The sequence below is a fragment of the Odocoileus virginianus genome, chromosome 28 (genome assembly GCF_023699985.2).
Source record: "Odocoileus virginianus isolate 20LAN1187 ecotype Illinois chromosome 28, Ovbor_1.2, whole genome shotgun sequence".
Lineage (NCBI taxonomy): Eukaryota > Metazoa > Chordata > Mammalia > Artiodactyla > Cervidae > Odocoileus > Odocoileus virginianus.
The window spans coordinates 12,061,254-12,076,110 of NC_069701.1; positions in this window are offsets into that span (position 1 = coordinate 12,061,254).

Consider the following 14,857-nt stretch of genomic DNA (forward strand, 5'->3'; position numbering starts at 1 on the left):
CCAAACCCCGGCAAGATGATTTTTGGGACACTGGTCCACCATTTTCTCATGTGGCTGGCTTTCCAAATAAACTTGCTTTACCTAGCTTATTGTGTAGGGAACAGTAGGAGCTTGGACTCAGTAACACATGATTAATAATAATGGTGAGATGAAAGCAAAATAATTGTCCATCTATGGAAAAAAGATTAAAGAATATATGGTGTATCATACAATGGTATATTATTTAACTTTACAAAGTAAACTAGTCATATGCTATATTCATGAAGCTTGAGTCAATTATGCTAAGTGAAATAAGCCAGTCACAAAAAAGACAAATACTGCATGATTCTAATTTTATGAGGGTCTTGGAGAAACCATATTCTCAGAAAGGGAAAGTATAATGGTTTCCAGGAGCTGGGGGAAGATAAAAATGGAAGTTGTTGTTCAATGGGTATAGAATTTCAGTTCTGCAACATGAAAAAATTCTAGAGACCTGTTATACAATAGTGTGCATATAGGAACACTACTGTACTGTACACTCAAAGTTATTAAGATGTTTTTTTTATGTCATGTGTTTTTTAATCCCAATAAAAATAAACATTTTGAATCTAAAGAACCTAAAATTGTTTTGATACCAAACATTGAAATAGAGATTTCATTATTTTGTCTTTAAATAAAGTTCAGGAGGAAAGCAATATAAGCACAGAAAGAAAAAGACATGATACACATAAACAAGGAAGCAAGTGACGGCACACAGGAACTCATCATAATGTCCTACTTGATAGTAATTGCATAAGACAAGAAATAAACACAAGCTCGATGCAAACTGAGGCCAGAGCAGACAGCGTCAGTGTGATCAAAAGACAGCCAAGCTGTGCAACGGGCTTAGTGAGCACCTGCTCCTGAGAAGAGAATCTTCAAGAGGAAAGTCTCCAATAGAAAACAGGAAATGACAGATTGCATAATAAGATTGACTGAGTGGAAAATTGTACTGAGAGGCTTTAGTACACATAGAAGGAGGACAAACAAAATAGGCAAGTAAATAAGAAGACAAGTACTTGCTTTCCCCAAAACAAAAAAGGAAAAATAGTCAAAGAAACCACATTGCTCAATCTATGAATAATCCTCCATAACCTTGTAAATACCACCTAGATGATATAAATTAAAAAAAATTATAATGATATTCGGACAATGGAGAGGGGAAACAAAAAGGATTCAGTTTGAAGACAGATAAATTCACATTTACTTTAATAGGAGTTCAAAAGATAATATCCAAAGTCTGAGTGTGTGAAGAATCCACCTGCAATGCAGGAGATGCAGGTTCAATCTCTAGGTCAGGAAGATCTCCTGGAGGAGGGCATGGCAACCCACTCCAGTATTATTGCCTGAAAAATCCCGTGAACAGAGGAGCCTGGTGGGCTAGAGTCCACGCAGTAGCAGAGAGTCAGACACAACTGAAGTGAATGAGCACACACACAAGCACATTACTTTAAAAGAACTGAAACAGCTTGACTTTGGCAGAGCTAATCAGAGTGTTAGGAAGATAGAGGTCCGAAAACAATTGTATATTTTATAACCATTTGCATCATTTGATCTACAACTACATACTTTAGGTTTTTAGAAAGTTAATTTTAAATAGTTTGATCTGAAATTTTATGTAGCCATTTAATGCATAAATTATTTTTTAAAAGTTATAGAACTTTATATATATAAATACCTCCTACAGTTATGTACACAATAATGTATTCAAGTTTTTAATCAAAATGTGAAAACTGTTGAGGTTTAATATCTAATTTTTTATAATATTTTATGTTCCTGTTAAAAAATCAAGTCCCATGTAGATGCCCTCAAACTCCTTCCAGTTTTCTCAAATATGTTACATAAATATTGTTTTTTTCTATGTGCCACAATGTGAACATGCTTGACAAGCACTGTCCTGATTTATTCTTTGTCCAATTCTAGTGATTATAAAATTATAAAAGCATGTGCCACAGCTAGTAAATATTGTTTTCCTAGTCCTTTCCTCTCTTGAAAGGCTACCTGAAATTAAAGAAAAAAAAATCTGAGATATTGGATAACTATTCCAAGCTAGACTCTAAAGCCTATTTAATCCATTCTACAGCTGAAAATTATATAATTGTTTTTGCTCTTAATGACTTTATATTTTCTATGGCCAGAGTTTCTCTCTCACCTCTGTTTATCCCACTTAGGATTGTGTTTGAAACGGAGTACAAGACTAATGTTTACACTAAAGACAACATTTCAGCCATGCTACAGGATACATAAGGTTTTGTGGGCTGACTTGGATGTTTACTGATTACCTCAATCATAAGTCTTTCCCTGTATGACTAGTATATATTTTTAAGCTTCTCTGTAATTTACTATTATTATAATAATATGAAGCTAATATCTATCTCCAAAGGCTTCAGTTAATAGTCAAGTGTTTTAATGAACAGGACAGTATGGACATTATCCAATTTGAATGGCTGCCCTATTGATGAATATTATATGATTTAAATATTAAAATATTTCATGCAAAGATGGGCACAATAAAGGGCAGAAATGGCAAGGACCCAACAGAAGCATAAGAGATTAAGAAGAAGTGATAAGAATAGACAGAACTGTACAAAAATGTCTTAATGACCCAGATAACCACAATGGTGTGGTCAGTCATGTGTCTAGAGCAAGACATCCTGGAGTGTGAAGTCAAGTGGACCTTAGGAAGCATTACTATGAACAAAGCTAGTGGAGGTGATGAAATTCCAGCTGAGCTATTTCAAATCATAAAAGTGCTGCACTCAATATGCCAGCAAATTTGGAAAACTCAGCAGTGGCCATAGGACTAGAAAAGGTCAGTTTTGATACCAAACCCTAAGAAAGGCAATGTCACAGAATGTTCAAATTACTGTATAGTTACATTCACTTCACACGCTAGCAAGATTATGCTTAAAATCCTTCAAGCTAGGCTTCAGCAGTACATGAACTGAGAACTTCCAAATATTCAAGCTGGATTTAGAAAAGACAGGGGAACCAGAGATCAAATTGCCAACACCTGCTGTATCATAAGGAGAAGGCAATGGCACCCCACTCCAGTACTCTTGCCTGGAAAATCCCGTGGACGGAGGAGCCTGGTGGGCTGCAGTCCATGGGGTTGCAAAGAGTAGGACACGACTGAGAGACTTCCCTTTCACTTTTCACTTTCATGCATTGGAGAAGGAAATGGCAACCCACTCCAGTGTTCTTGTCTGGTGAATCCCAGGGACAGGGGAGCCTGGTGGGCTGCCGTCTATGGGGTCGCACAGAGTCGGACACGACTGAAGCGAGTTAGCAAAAGCAGCTGTATCATAGAAAAACAAGAGAATCCCCCCCAAAAACATCTGCTTCTGCTTCATTGACTATGCTAAAGCCTTCGACTGTGTAGATCACAACAACAGTGGAAAATTCAAGAGATGGGAATACCAGACCACCTTACCTGCCTCCTGAAAAACTTGTAGGCAGGTCAAGAAACAACCATTAGAACCAGGTGTGGAACAACAGGACTGGTTCATAATTGGGAAAGAAGTCAAGGCTGCATGTTGTCACCCTTCTTATTTAACTTATATGCAAAGTACATCATGCAGAATGCTGGGCTGGATGAAGCACAAGCTGGAATCAAGACTGCCAGGAGAAATGTCACTAACTTCAGATATGCAGATGACACCACCCTTATGGCAGAAAGTGACGAGGAACTAAAGATCCTCTTGATGAAAGTGAAAGAGGAGAGTGAAAAAGCTAGTTTAAAACTCAACATTCAAAAAACGAAGATCTCTGCATCTGGTCCCATTACTTCATGGCAGATAGATGGGAATCAGTGAAAACCATGACAGGCTTTATTTACTTGGGTTCCAAAATCACTGCAGATGGTGACTGCAGCCATGAAATTAAAAGATGCTTGCTCCTTGGAAGAAAAGTCATGACCAACCTAGACAGCATATTAAAAAGCAGAGACATTACTTTGTCAGCAAAGGTCCATCTAGTCAAAGCTATGGCTTTTCCAGTCATCATGTATAGATGTGAGAGTTGGACTATAAAGAAGGCTGAGAGTCCAAGAATTGATGCCTTTGAACTGTAGTACTGGAGAAGACTCTTGAGAGTCCCTTGGACAGCAAGGAGATCAAACCAGTCAATCCTAAAGGAAACCAACCCTGAATATTCATTGGAAGGACTGATGCCGAAGCTGAAGTTCTAGTACTTTGGCCACCTGATGCAAAGAGCCAACTCTTTGGAATACTCTGATGCTGGGAAAGATTGAGGGCAAGAGGAGGAGATGACAGAGAATGAGATGCTTGGATGGCATCAGTGACTCAATGGATATGAATTTGAAGAAACTTCGGGAGATAGTGAAGGACAGGGAAGCCTGTCACACTGCAATTCATGGGGTCATAAAGTCAGACATGACCAAGCAACTGCACAACAACAAAGTATTAAAAAGTTTAAAATAATACCAGTAGTGTCAATAGCTCAGATCAATGCATATTGTAAGTGCTAAATGCTAATTTTATTTCTCTTTTTTGGAGAAAATTGTCTTTCCAACTCTAAACTGTCACCTTATAAAAATGCCACCATTAAAACCTAGCTGAAACTCTTGGTAATTTTGAATAAGGCTGTGAATTTTATGTTCAAAAACAAATTCTTCCAAGGAGGTCTTAGTTTCTTTGAGCAAGTCATAGCTAGAGAGAGTAAAAGTTGTTTGAGCTACTGAATCAGCTGAACAGAAAAGAGCACATTCAGTAGCATTAACGCAGTGTGTGATGTGTCTTACCACTTTGAGTGAAGAGGCAGGAAATTATAGACCCAGATAAGATGATGAGGTGTTGGGAATTGTATCATATAAGCCTTTTCACTTTAGTGATGGCTATAATCTTAGCTCAGTGTCACTGTACTCATCAGTTTCAATGTACTGTACATTTTCAACAATACTCAACTTGTATTTCTATGATTTTATAATTATAAAGAAATAGAAATGACTTAAGTACATTTTGGGGGCGGGGTTCTGTAACTTGGTTCCACATTAGCTACCTGAATACCTCTCCTGCTTCTCCCAGTCTTACCATGCCTTTCATCCCTGACACAACAGCTTTCTCTACCAACATTCTGAATTGCACCACCACTATCCACCCCATCCTACCACAGTATCACAGTTATTCTCTCCCATTCAGCTTTTACCACCACCATTCTGTGCCATAAAATAGAATGAATTACAAAGGTGACAGCAGGCCCGAGCTAACAGGAAGCCCAATCTCAGAAGAATTTGTATGAAATACTGACCTCTGTTGACAAAAAAATTAAGCAATCTAAGAACAAAATGGAAAATTTTATTAGAGCCAAAGTGAGGATTATAAACTGGAAACAACATCCCAGAAAGCTCTGAGAACTGTTCTAGCCATTAGAAGCAACACACAGTTAAATAAGGTTTTTTTGAGACTAAACGTTGTCATTAGATGATGTACTGACAGTTTATATGGTCCAGATATAAGCATCACTGTGGCCCCTTAAAGGATCAAGAAGGAATCTTATCTTTTAGGGAGTTGTCTTATTGGTCTTAAGATAATATTTTTCTTTATGGTTGAGCAGGTGTTTTTTCCTAATATGGATGGTTTGGATGACGCGTAATTCAGCTACACAGTGCAGACTAGATGGGGGAAAGGAAGAAAAGGGGCACAGAAAAATTTTTATGTTTAAACAGTTTTTGTCTTGCCACAAAATATAAATTTTATTTCATACCTCCTACCCAGAAATATTTCCCCTATGTCAGCTACTAAAAATATTCCCTCTTGGTTTTATGACAATTTTCTTATCAGTAACCTTCTATCATCTTTCTCAAGGTCCCTATTTTAATTCCTGTTCCTTTTCTGGTTCCAAACTCGTACCAAATCATAGCCTTGGGCAACTCAAGATAGTTCCCGTCATCAATATTGTCATGACTCACTTCTTTCTTTATTGTTTGCATAATAATTTTAGTTTTCAAAGTTCTCTTACTAAGTCACATTTTTTATGGCCCTGGTTATACATTCATATGTGGACTTTCCTCTTCTTACACCAATTTATTGAATTCTGCACTTTCTTCAAATTGGATATTTTTCCCATAAAACCATCTGTGTCAAGAAAGGTTCCAAAGAGAAACAGATGGCACACTTGAAATTGGATTATTTGAGGAGTGTTTATTTAAAGGGGATTATTTACAGGATTTGAGTGTTGGGAATACTGCAAAAATATTGTAGCACAAAGGATTTACCAACTTTGGGCCTAAAGGGGTAAGTGTAAGTTATTGCTACCACTATTCAGAAAGAGAGCCATGTAAAATCATCGGCTTACATAAATCCATCTGGAAGGCAGAGAAACATGGAGTAGGTGACAACATAAGAGAGGAGAGCAGATCTTGAGAGACAAATGCAAGATGTTTGGTGCACCATCCTTATTTCAATGAAGAACATGTATACACTATCATTTTTCCTTCTCTCTGATGATGTGATTATTAAAATTACCATCATTGATTTCTAAGGCCCTATTTCTGATGTTGAGAAAATATTCAGTTATTTATATTTCCTAGATTTTCCATCTTTCCTAAGTTACTGTAAAATATCTCAATATCATCTCCTGTATAAAGATTTTTTACCCATCAGTTTTCAACCAAATTTGAGCTCTCCTTGAGAGCCCAACAAATCTGAGTCTCATCAATATCTTATGTTACCTTCATATTGCCATAAATACACTAACTTTTGTTTTATTATTTCTCCTCTAAATGATTGAAACGTCATTAGAAAATCATTAGAAATAACAAAGATTTGTCTTTTTTCCATTGTATAATCTTGCCTACTTTGTTGAAGATAAGGTGTCCATAGGTATATGGATTTATCTCTGGGCTTTCTATTTTGCTCCATTGATCTATATTTCTGTCTTTGTGCCAGTACCATACTGTCTTGATGACTATGGCTTTGTAGTAGAGCCTGAAGTCAGGCAGGTTGATTCCTCCAGGTCCGTTCTTCTTTCTCAAGATTGCTTTGACTATTCAAGGTTTTTTGTATTTCCATACAAATTGTGAAATTATTTGTTCTAGTTCTGTGAAAAATATCGTTGGTAGCTTGATAGGGATTGCATTGAATCTATAGATTGCTTTGGGTAGTATAGTCATTTTCACAATATCGATTCTTCCAGTCCATGAACACGGTATATTTCTCCATCTATTTTTGTCCTCTTTGATTTCTTTCGTCAGTGTTTTATAGTTTTCTATATATAGGTCTTTTTTTTTTTTTTTAGGTAGATATACTCCTAAGTATTTTATTCTTTTTGTTGCAATGGTGAACGGTATTGTTTCCTTAATTTCTCATTCTGTTTTCTCATTGTTAGTGTATAGGAGTGCAATGGAGTTCTGTGTGTTAATTTTATATCCTGTAACTTTACTATATTCATTGATTAACTCTAGTTTTCTGGTAGAGTCTTTAGGGTTTTCTATGTAGAGGATCATGTCATCTGCAAACAGTGAGAGTTTTACTACTTCTTTTCCTATCTGGATTCCTTTTATTTCTTTTTCTTCTCTAATTGCTGTGGCTAAAACTTCCAAAACTATGTTGAATTGTAGTGTGAGAGTGGGCACCCTTGTCTTGTTCCTGACTTTAGTGGAAATGCTTTCAATTTCCCACCATTGAGGATAACGTTTGCTGTGGGCTTGTCATATATAGCTTTTATTATGTTGAGGTATGTTCCTTCTATTCCTGCTTTCTGGAGAGTTTTTAATCATAAATGGGTGCTGAATTTTGTCAAAGGCTTTTTCTGCATCTATTGAGATAATTGTATGTTTTTTTTTCCATTTATTTTTATTAGTTGGAGGCTAATTACTTTACATCATTACAGTAGTTTTTGTTATACATTGAAATGAATTAGCCATGGATTTACATGTATTCCCCATCCCAGTCCCCCCTCCCACCTCCCTCTCCACACGATCCCTCTGGGTCTTCCCAGTGCACCAGGCCCGAGCACTTGTCTCATGTACACAACCTGGGCTGGTGATCTGTTTCACCCTAGATAATATACATGTTTCAATGCTGTTCTCTTGAAACATCCCACCCTCGCCTTCTCCCAGAGTCCACAAGTCTGTTCTATACATCTGAGTCTCTTTTTCTGTTTTGCATATAGGGTTCTCATTACCATCTTTCTAAAGTCCATATATATGTGTTAGTATACTGTAATGGTCTTTATCTTTCTGGCTTACTTCGCTCTGTATAATGGGCTCCAGTTTCATCCATCTCATTAGAACTGATTCAAATGAATTCTTTTTAATGGCTGAGTAATATTCCATGGTGTATATGTACCACAGCTTCCTCATCCATTCGTCTGCTGATGGGCATCTGGGTTGCTTCCATATCCTGGCTATTATAAACAGTGCGGCGATGAACATTGGGGTGCATGTGTCTCTTTCAGATCTGGTTTCCTTGGTGTGTATGCCCAGAAGTGGGATTGCTGGGTCATATGGCAGTTCTATTTCCAGCTTTTTAAGAAATCTCCACACTGTTTTCCATAGTGGCTGTACTAATTTGCATTCCCACCAACAGTGTAAGAGGGTTCCCTTTTCTCCACACCCTCTCCAGCATTTATTGCTTGTAGACTTTTGGATAGCAGCCATCCTGACTGGCATATAATGGTACCTCATTGTGGTTTTGATTTGCATTTCTCTGATAATGAGTGATGTTGAGCATCTTTTCATGTGTTTGTTAGCCATCTGTATGTCTTCCTTGGAGAAATGTCTGTTGAGTTCTTTGGCCCATTTTTTGATTGGGTCATTAATTTCTCTGGAGTTGAGCTGGAGGAGTTGCTTGTATATTTTTGACATTAATCCTTTGTCTGTTGCTTCGTTTGCTATTATCTTCTCCCAATCTGAGGGCTGTCTTTTCACCTTGCTTATAGTTTCCTTTGTTGTGCAAAAGCTTTTAAGTTTCATTAGGTCCCATTTGTTTATTTTTGCTTTTATTTCTAAAATTCTGGGATGTGGGTCATAGAGGATCCTGCTGTGATTTATGTTGGAGAGTGTTTTGCCTATGTTCTCCTCTAGGAGTTTGATAGTTTCTGGTCTTACATTTAGATCTTTAATCCATTTTGAGTTTATTTTTGTGTATGGTGTTAGAAAGTGTTCTAGTTTCATTCTTTTACAGGTGGTTGACCAGTTTTCCCAGCACCACTTGTTAAAGAGGTTGTCTTTTTTCCATTGTATATCCTTGCCTCCTTTGTCGAAGATAAGGTGACCATAGGTTCATGGATTTATCTCTGGGCTTTCTATTCTGTTCCATTGATCTATATTTCTGTCTTTGTGCCAGTACCATACTGTCTTGATGACTGTGGCTTTGTAGTAGAGTCTGAAGTCAGGCAGATTGATTCCTCCAGTTCCATTCTTCTTTCTCAGGATTACTTTGGCTATTCGAGGTTTTTTTGTATTTCCATACAAATTGTGAAATTATTTGTTCTAGTTCTGTGAAAAATACCGTTGGTAGTTTGATAGGGATTGCATTGAATCTATAGATTGCTTTGGGTAGTATAGCCATTTTGACAATATTGATTCTTCCAATCCATGAACACGGTATATTTCTCCATCTGTTTTGTGTCCCCTTTGATTTCTTTCATCAGTGTTTTATAGTTTTCTATGTATAGGTCTTTTGTTTCTTTAGGTAGATATACTCCTAAGTATTTTATTCTTTTTGTTGCAATGGTGAATGGTATTGTTTCCTTAATTTCTCTTTCTGTTTTCTCATCGTTAGTGTATAGGAATGCAAGAGATTTCTGTGTGTTAATTTTATATCCTGCCACTTGACTGTATTCATTGATTAGCTCTAGTAATTTTCTGGTAGAGTCTTTAGGGTTTTCCATGTAGAGGATTATGTCATCTGCAAACAGAGAGAGTTTCACTTCTTCTTTTCCTATCTGGATTCCTTTTACTTCTTTTTCTGCCCTGATTGCTGTGGCCAACACTTCCAAAACTATGTTGAATATTAGTGGTGCGAGTGGGCACCCTTGTCTTGTTCCTGATTTCAAGGGAAATGCTTTCAATTTTTCACCATTGAGGGTGAGGCTTGCTGTGGGTTTGTCATATATAGCTTTTATTATGTTGAGGTATGTTCCTTCTATTCCTGCTTTCTGGAGAGTTTTAATCATAAATGGATGTTGAATATTGTCAGAGGCTTTTTCTGCATCTATTGAGATAATCATATGGTTTTTATCTTTCAATTTGTTAATGTGGTGTATTACATTGATTGATTCGTGGATATTAAAGAATCCTTGCATTCCTGGGATAAAGCCCACTTGGTCATAATGTATGATCTTTTTAATATGTTGTTGGATTCTGTTTCCTAGAGTTTTGTTAAGGATTTTTGCATCTATGTTCATCAGTGATATTGGCCTGTAGTTTTCTTTTCTTGTGGCATCTTTGTCTGGTTTTGGTATTAGGGTGATGGTGGCCTCATAGGATGAGTTTGGAAGTTTACCTCCTTCTGCAGTTTTCTGGAAGAGTTTGAGTAAGATAGGTGTTAGCTCTTCTCTAAATTTTTGGTAGAATTCAGCTGTGAAGCCATCTGGTCCTGGGCTTTTGTTTGCTGGAAGATTTCTGATTACAGTTTCGATTTCCTTGCTTATGATGGGTCTGTTAAGATCTTCTCTTTCTTCCTGGTTCAGTTTCAGAAAGTTATACTTTTCTAAGAATTTGTCCATTTCTTCCAAGTTGTCCATTTTATTGGCATATAGCTGCCTGGTAGTAGTCTCTTATGATCCATTGTATTTCAGTGCTGTCTGCTGTGATCTCTCCATTTTCATTTCTAATTTTGTTGATTTGGTTCTTCTCCCTTTGTTTCTTGAGGAGTCTGGCTAACAGTTTGTCAACTTTACTTACCTTTTCAAAAAACCAGCTTTTAGCTTGTTGATTTTTGCTATGGTCTCTTTATTTTCTTTTGCATTTATTTCTGCCCTGATTTTTAAGATTTCTTTCCTTCTACTAACCCTGGGTTCTTCATTTCTTCCTCCTCTAGTTGCTTTAGGTGTAGAGTTAGGTTATTTATTTGACTTTTTTCTTGTTTCTTGAGGTAGGCCTGTAATGCTATGAATCTTCCCCTTAGCATTGCTTTTACAGTGTCCCATAGGTTTGGGGTTGTTGTGTTTTCATTTTCATTCATTTCTATGCATATTTTGATTTCTTTTTTGATTTCTTCTATGATTTGTTGGTTATTCAGAAGCGTGTTGTTTAGCCTCCATATGTTTGAATTTTTAATAATTTTTTTCCTGTAATTGAGATCTAATCTTACTGCACTGTGGTCAGAAAAGATGACTGGAATGATTTCAATCTTTTTGAATTTGCCAAGACTAGATTTATGGCCCAGGATATGATCTATTCTGGAGAAGGTTCCGTGTGCACTTGAGAAAAAGGTGAAGTTGATTGTTTTGGGGTGAAACGTCCTATAGATGTCAATTAGGTCTAGCTGGTCCATTGTGTCTGTTAAAGTTTGTGTTTCCTTGTTCATTTTCTGTTTAGTTGATCTATCCATAGTTGTGAGTGGGGTATTAAAGTCTCCTACTATTATTGTGTTACTATTAATTTCCTCTTCCATACTCGTTAGCGTTTGCCTGATATATTGCGGTGCTCCTATGTTGGGTGCATATATATTTATAATTGTTATATCTTCTTCTTGGATTGATCCTTTGATCATTATGTAGTGTCCATCTTTGTCTCTTTTCACAGACTTAATTTGAAAGTCTATTTTATCTGATATGAGTATTGCGACTCCTGCTTTCTTTTGGTCTCCGTTTGCGTGGAATATTTTTTTCCAGCCCTTCACTTTTAGTCTGTATGTGTCCCTTGCTTTGAGGTGGGTCTCTTGTAGACAGCATATATAGGGGTCTTGCTTTTGTATCCATTCAGCCAGCCTTTGTCTTTTGGTTGGGGCATTCAACCCATTTACATTTAAGGTAATTATTGATAGGTATGATCCCGTTGCCATTTATTTTGTTGTTTGGGGTTCACATTTATAGCACCTTTCTGTGTTTCCTGTCTAGAGAAGATCCTTTAGTATTTGTTGAAGAGCTGGTTTGGTGGTGCTGAATTCTCTCAGCTTTTGCTTGTCTGTAAAGCTTTTGAGTTCTCCTTCATATCTGAATGAGATCCTTGCTGGGTAGAGTAATCTAGGTTGTAGGTTATTCTCTTTCATTACTTTAAGTATGTCCTGCCATTGCCTTCTGGCCTGAATGGTTTCTATTGAAAGATCAGCTGTTATCCTTATGGGAATCCCTTTGTGTGTTATTTGTTGTTTATCCCTTGCTGCTTTTAATATTTGTTCTTTGTGTTTGATTTTTGTTAATTTGATTAATATGTATCTTGGGGTGTTTCGCCTTGGGTTTATCCTGTTTGGGACTCTCTGGGTTTCTTGGACTTGGGTGGCTATTTCCTTCCCCATTTTAGGGAAGTTTTCAGCTATTATCTCCTCGAGTATCTTCTCATGGCCTTTCTTTTTGTCTTCTTCTTCTGGGACTCCTATGATTCGAATGTTGGGGCATTTCACATTGTCCCAGAGGTCCCTGAGGTTGTCCTCATTTTTTTTTATTCTTTTTTCTTTTTTCCTCTCTGCTTCATTTATTTCCACCATTTTATCTTCTAACTCACTTATCCTATCTTCTGTCTCTGTTATTCTACTCATGGTTCCCTCCAGAGTGTTTCTGATCTCATTTATTTCATTATTAATTTTTAATTGATTTTTTTTTAATTTCTTCTAGGTCTTTGTTAAACATTTCTTGCATCTTCTCAATCTTTGTCTCCAGGCTATTTATTTGTAACTCCATTTTGTTTTCAAGATTTTGGATCATTTTTATTATCATTATTCTAAATTCTTTTTCAGGTAGATTCCCTATTTCCTCCTCTTGTTTGACTTTTGGGCTTTTTTCATGTTCCTTTAGCTGTTGGGTATTTCTCTGCCTTTTCATCTTGTTTAGATTGCTGTGTCTGGAGTGGGCTTTCTGTATTCTTGTGGTCTGAGGTTCCTTTTTATTGTGGAGGTTTCACCCAGTGGGTGGGGTTGGACGATTGGTTTGTCAAGGTTTCCTGGTTAGGGAAGCTTGTGTCAGCGTTCTGGTGCGTGGAATTGGATTTCTTCTCTCTGGAGTGCAATAGAGTGTCCAATAATGAGTTTTGCGATGGGTCTCTGTGTTAGGTGTGACTTTGGAGAGCCTGTATGTTGACACTCAGGTCTCTGTTCCTGCGTTGCTAAAGAATTTGTGTGGTATGTCTTGTACTGGAGCTTATTGGCTCTTTGGTGGTGGTTGGTTTTGGTGTAGGTATGGAAGCTTTTGGATGGTCTCTTATTCCTTAATGTTCCATGTAGTCAGGAGTTTTCTGGTTTTCTCAGGATTTGGGCTCAAGTCTCCTGCCTCTGGATTTCAGTTTTATTCTTCCAATAGTCTCAAGGCTTCTCCAACTATACAGCACTGATAATAAAACTTCTAGATTAATGGTGAAAAGATTCTCCACCGTGAGAGACTACCAGAGAGGTTCACAGAGTTACATGAAGAATAGGAGCGGGAGGAAGGAGATAGAGGTGAGCAGGAGGAGAAAAAGGGGACTCAAGAGGAGACAGATCTACGCAGTTATCTGTTCCCAAAGTGTTCTCCGTAGCCCAGACACCCACAAAGATTCACAGAGTTGGATTGGGGAGAGAAGGGGAATGGAGGAAATAGAGGTGTTCTGAGGTAGAAAACAGAGAGTCAAAAGTGGGAGAGTATCACCACACTCCTGAATAGAAATGGGAACTGAATATTGGATTCTTAAATGACCAAAATTTATATCACATACTACTGAAAAACAAAGATTGAAAATCTAGTGTATAGGTTAGACTCTTTGAAATACAATATTTAAAAACAAAAACACACACAAAAAATTTAGAACTGTATATGAATTTCGGTTTAAAAATAGGGTTTCTCTCTCTCTCTCTTTTTTTTTTTGGCAAGGTTATAGTGAAATGAAAATGAAAGTTAAGTAATAATAGAGGAGTATTAGAGGACTCTAAAAGGAAATAGGAGAGAAAAACAAGAAAAAGAAAAAAAAAGAAAAAAAAAATTTTTTTCCTAATTAAAAAAATCGTAAAAATATATGAAAACGAAAGTTGAGGAGTAATGGGGGAGTAATAGGGAATTATAAAAGAAAATAAAAGAGAAAAAATAAAAAATAAAAAAAAGGAAAGAAAAAAATTTTTTTTTTTTTAAATTAAAAAAAAAAATGTACATATATATCTAGGAATTTCTCTGGGGTTGTTGCAGTCAGCGCAGGTTCAGTTCAATTTCAGATAGCTCCTCTTTCCAGCTTACACTTCTCAATTATCTGTAGGCCCCTTCCCGTGTAGTCGGTGTTACCTTCAGGGATTTTAATCTGTTGCACCAGTCCTTTCTGAAGCGGTTCCCTTTGTTTATTTGGCTTCTGTTTGCCGTCTCTTCGGTGTCTAATTTCCGCCCTGACACAGGCGGGCGGAGGTGATCTCTTATTTAGGTTCTCTAGTTCAGTTCAGTCCTGCTACGGGGAGGGCGGGGCGCTGCAGACAGATACCGCTCTGTGTGGATAGCGCTCACCGTGTTCCGGTCACACTGGGTTTGCCCCGCTCACGGGTGTCTGTGCTTTCCCCGTCTACACTGGTCAGGCTCCCGGCTGCTCTATATGGGGCGGGCCCTGCGTTGAGTGCGGTTCCAGTTTTTGGGTACTCCACAAAAGCGCAGATTCGGTTGCTCCTGCGTTTTGTGCCTTCCCCGGCCGGAGCAGTTCAGGCAGCCAGAGGCTTGGGCGTACTCTCCCGGGTGCAGCGCGCCTTTTCCCTCCGCGGCGAGCGGC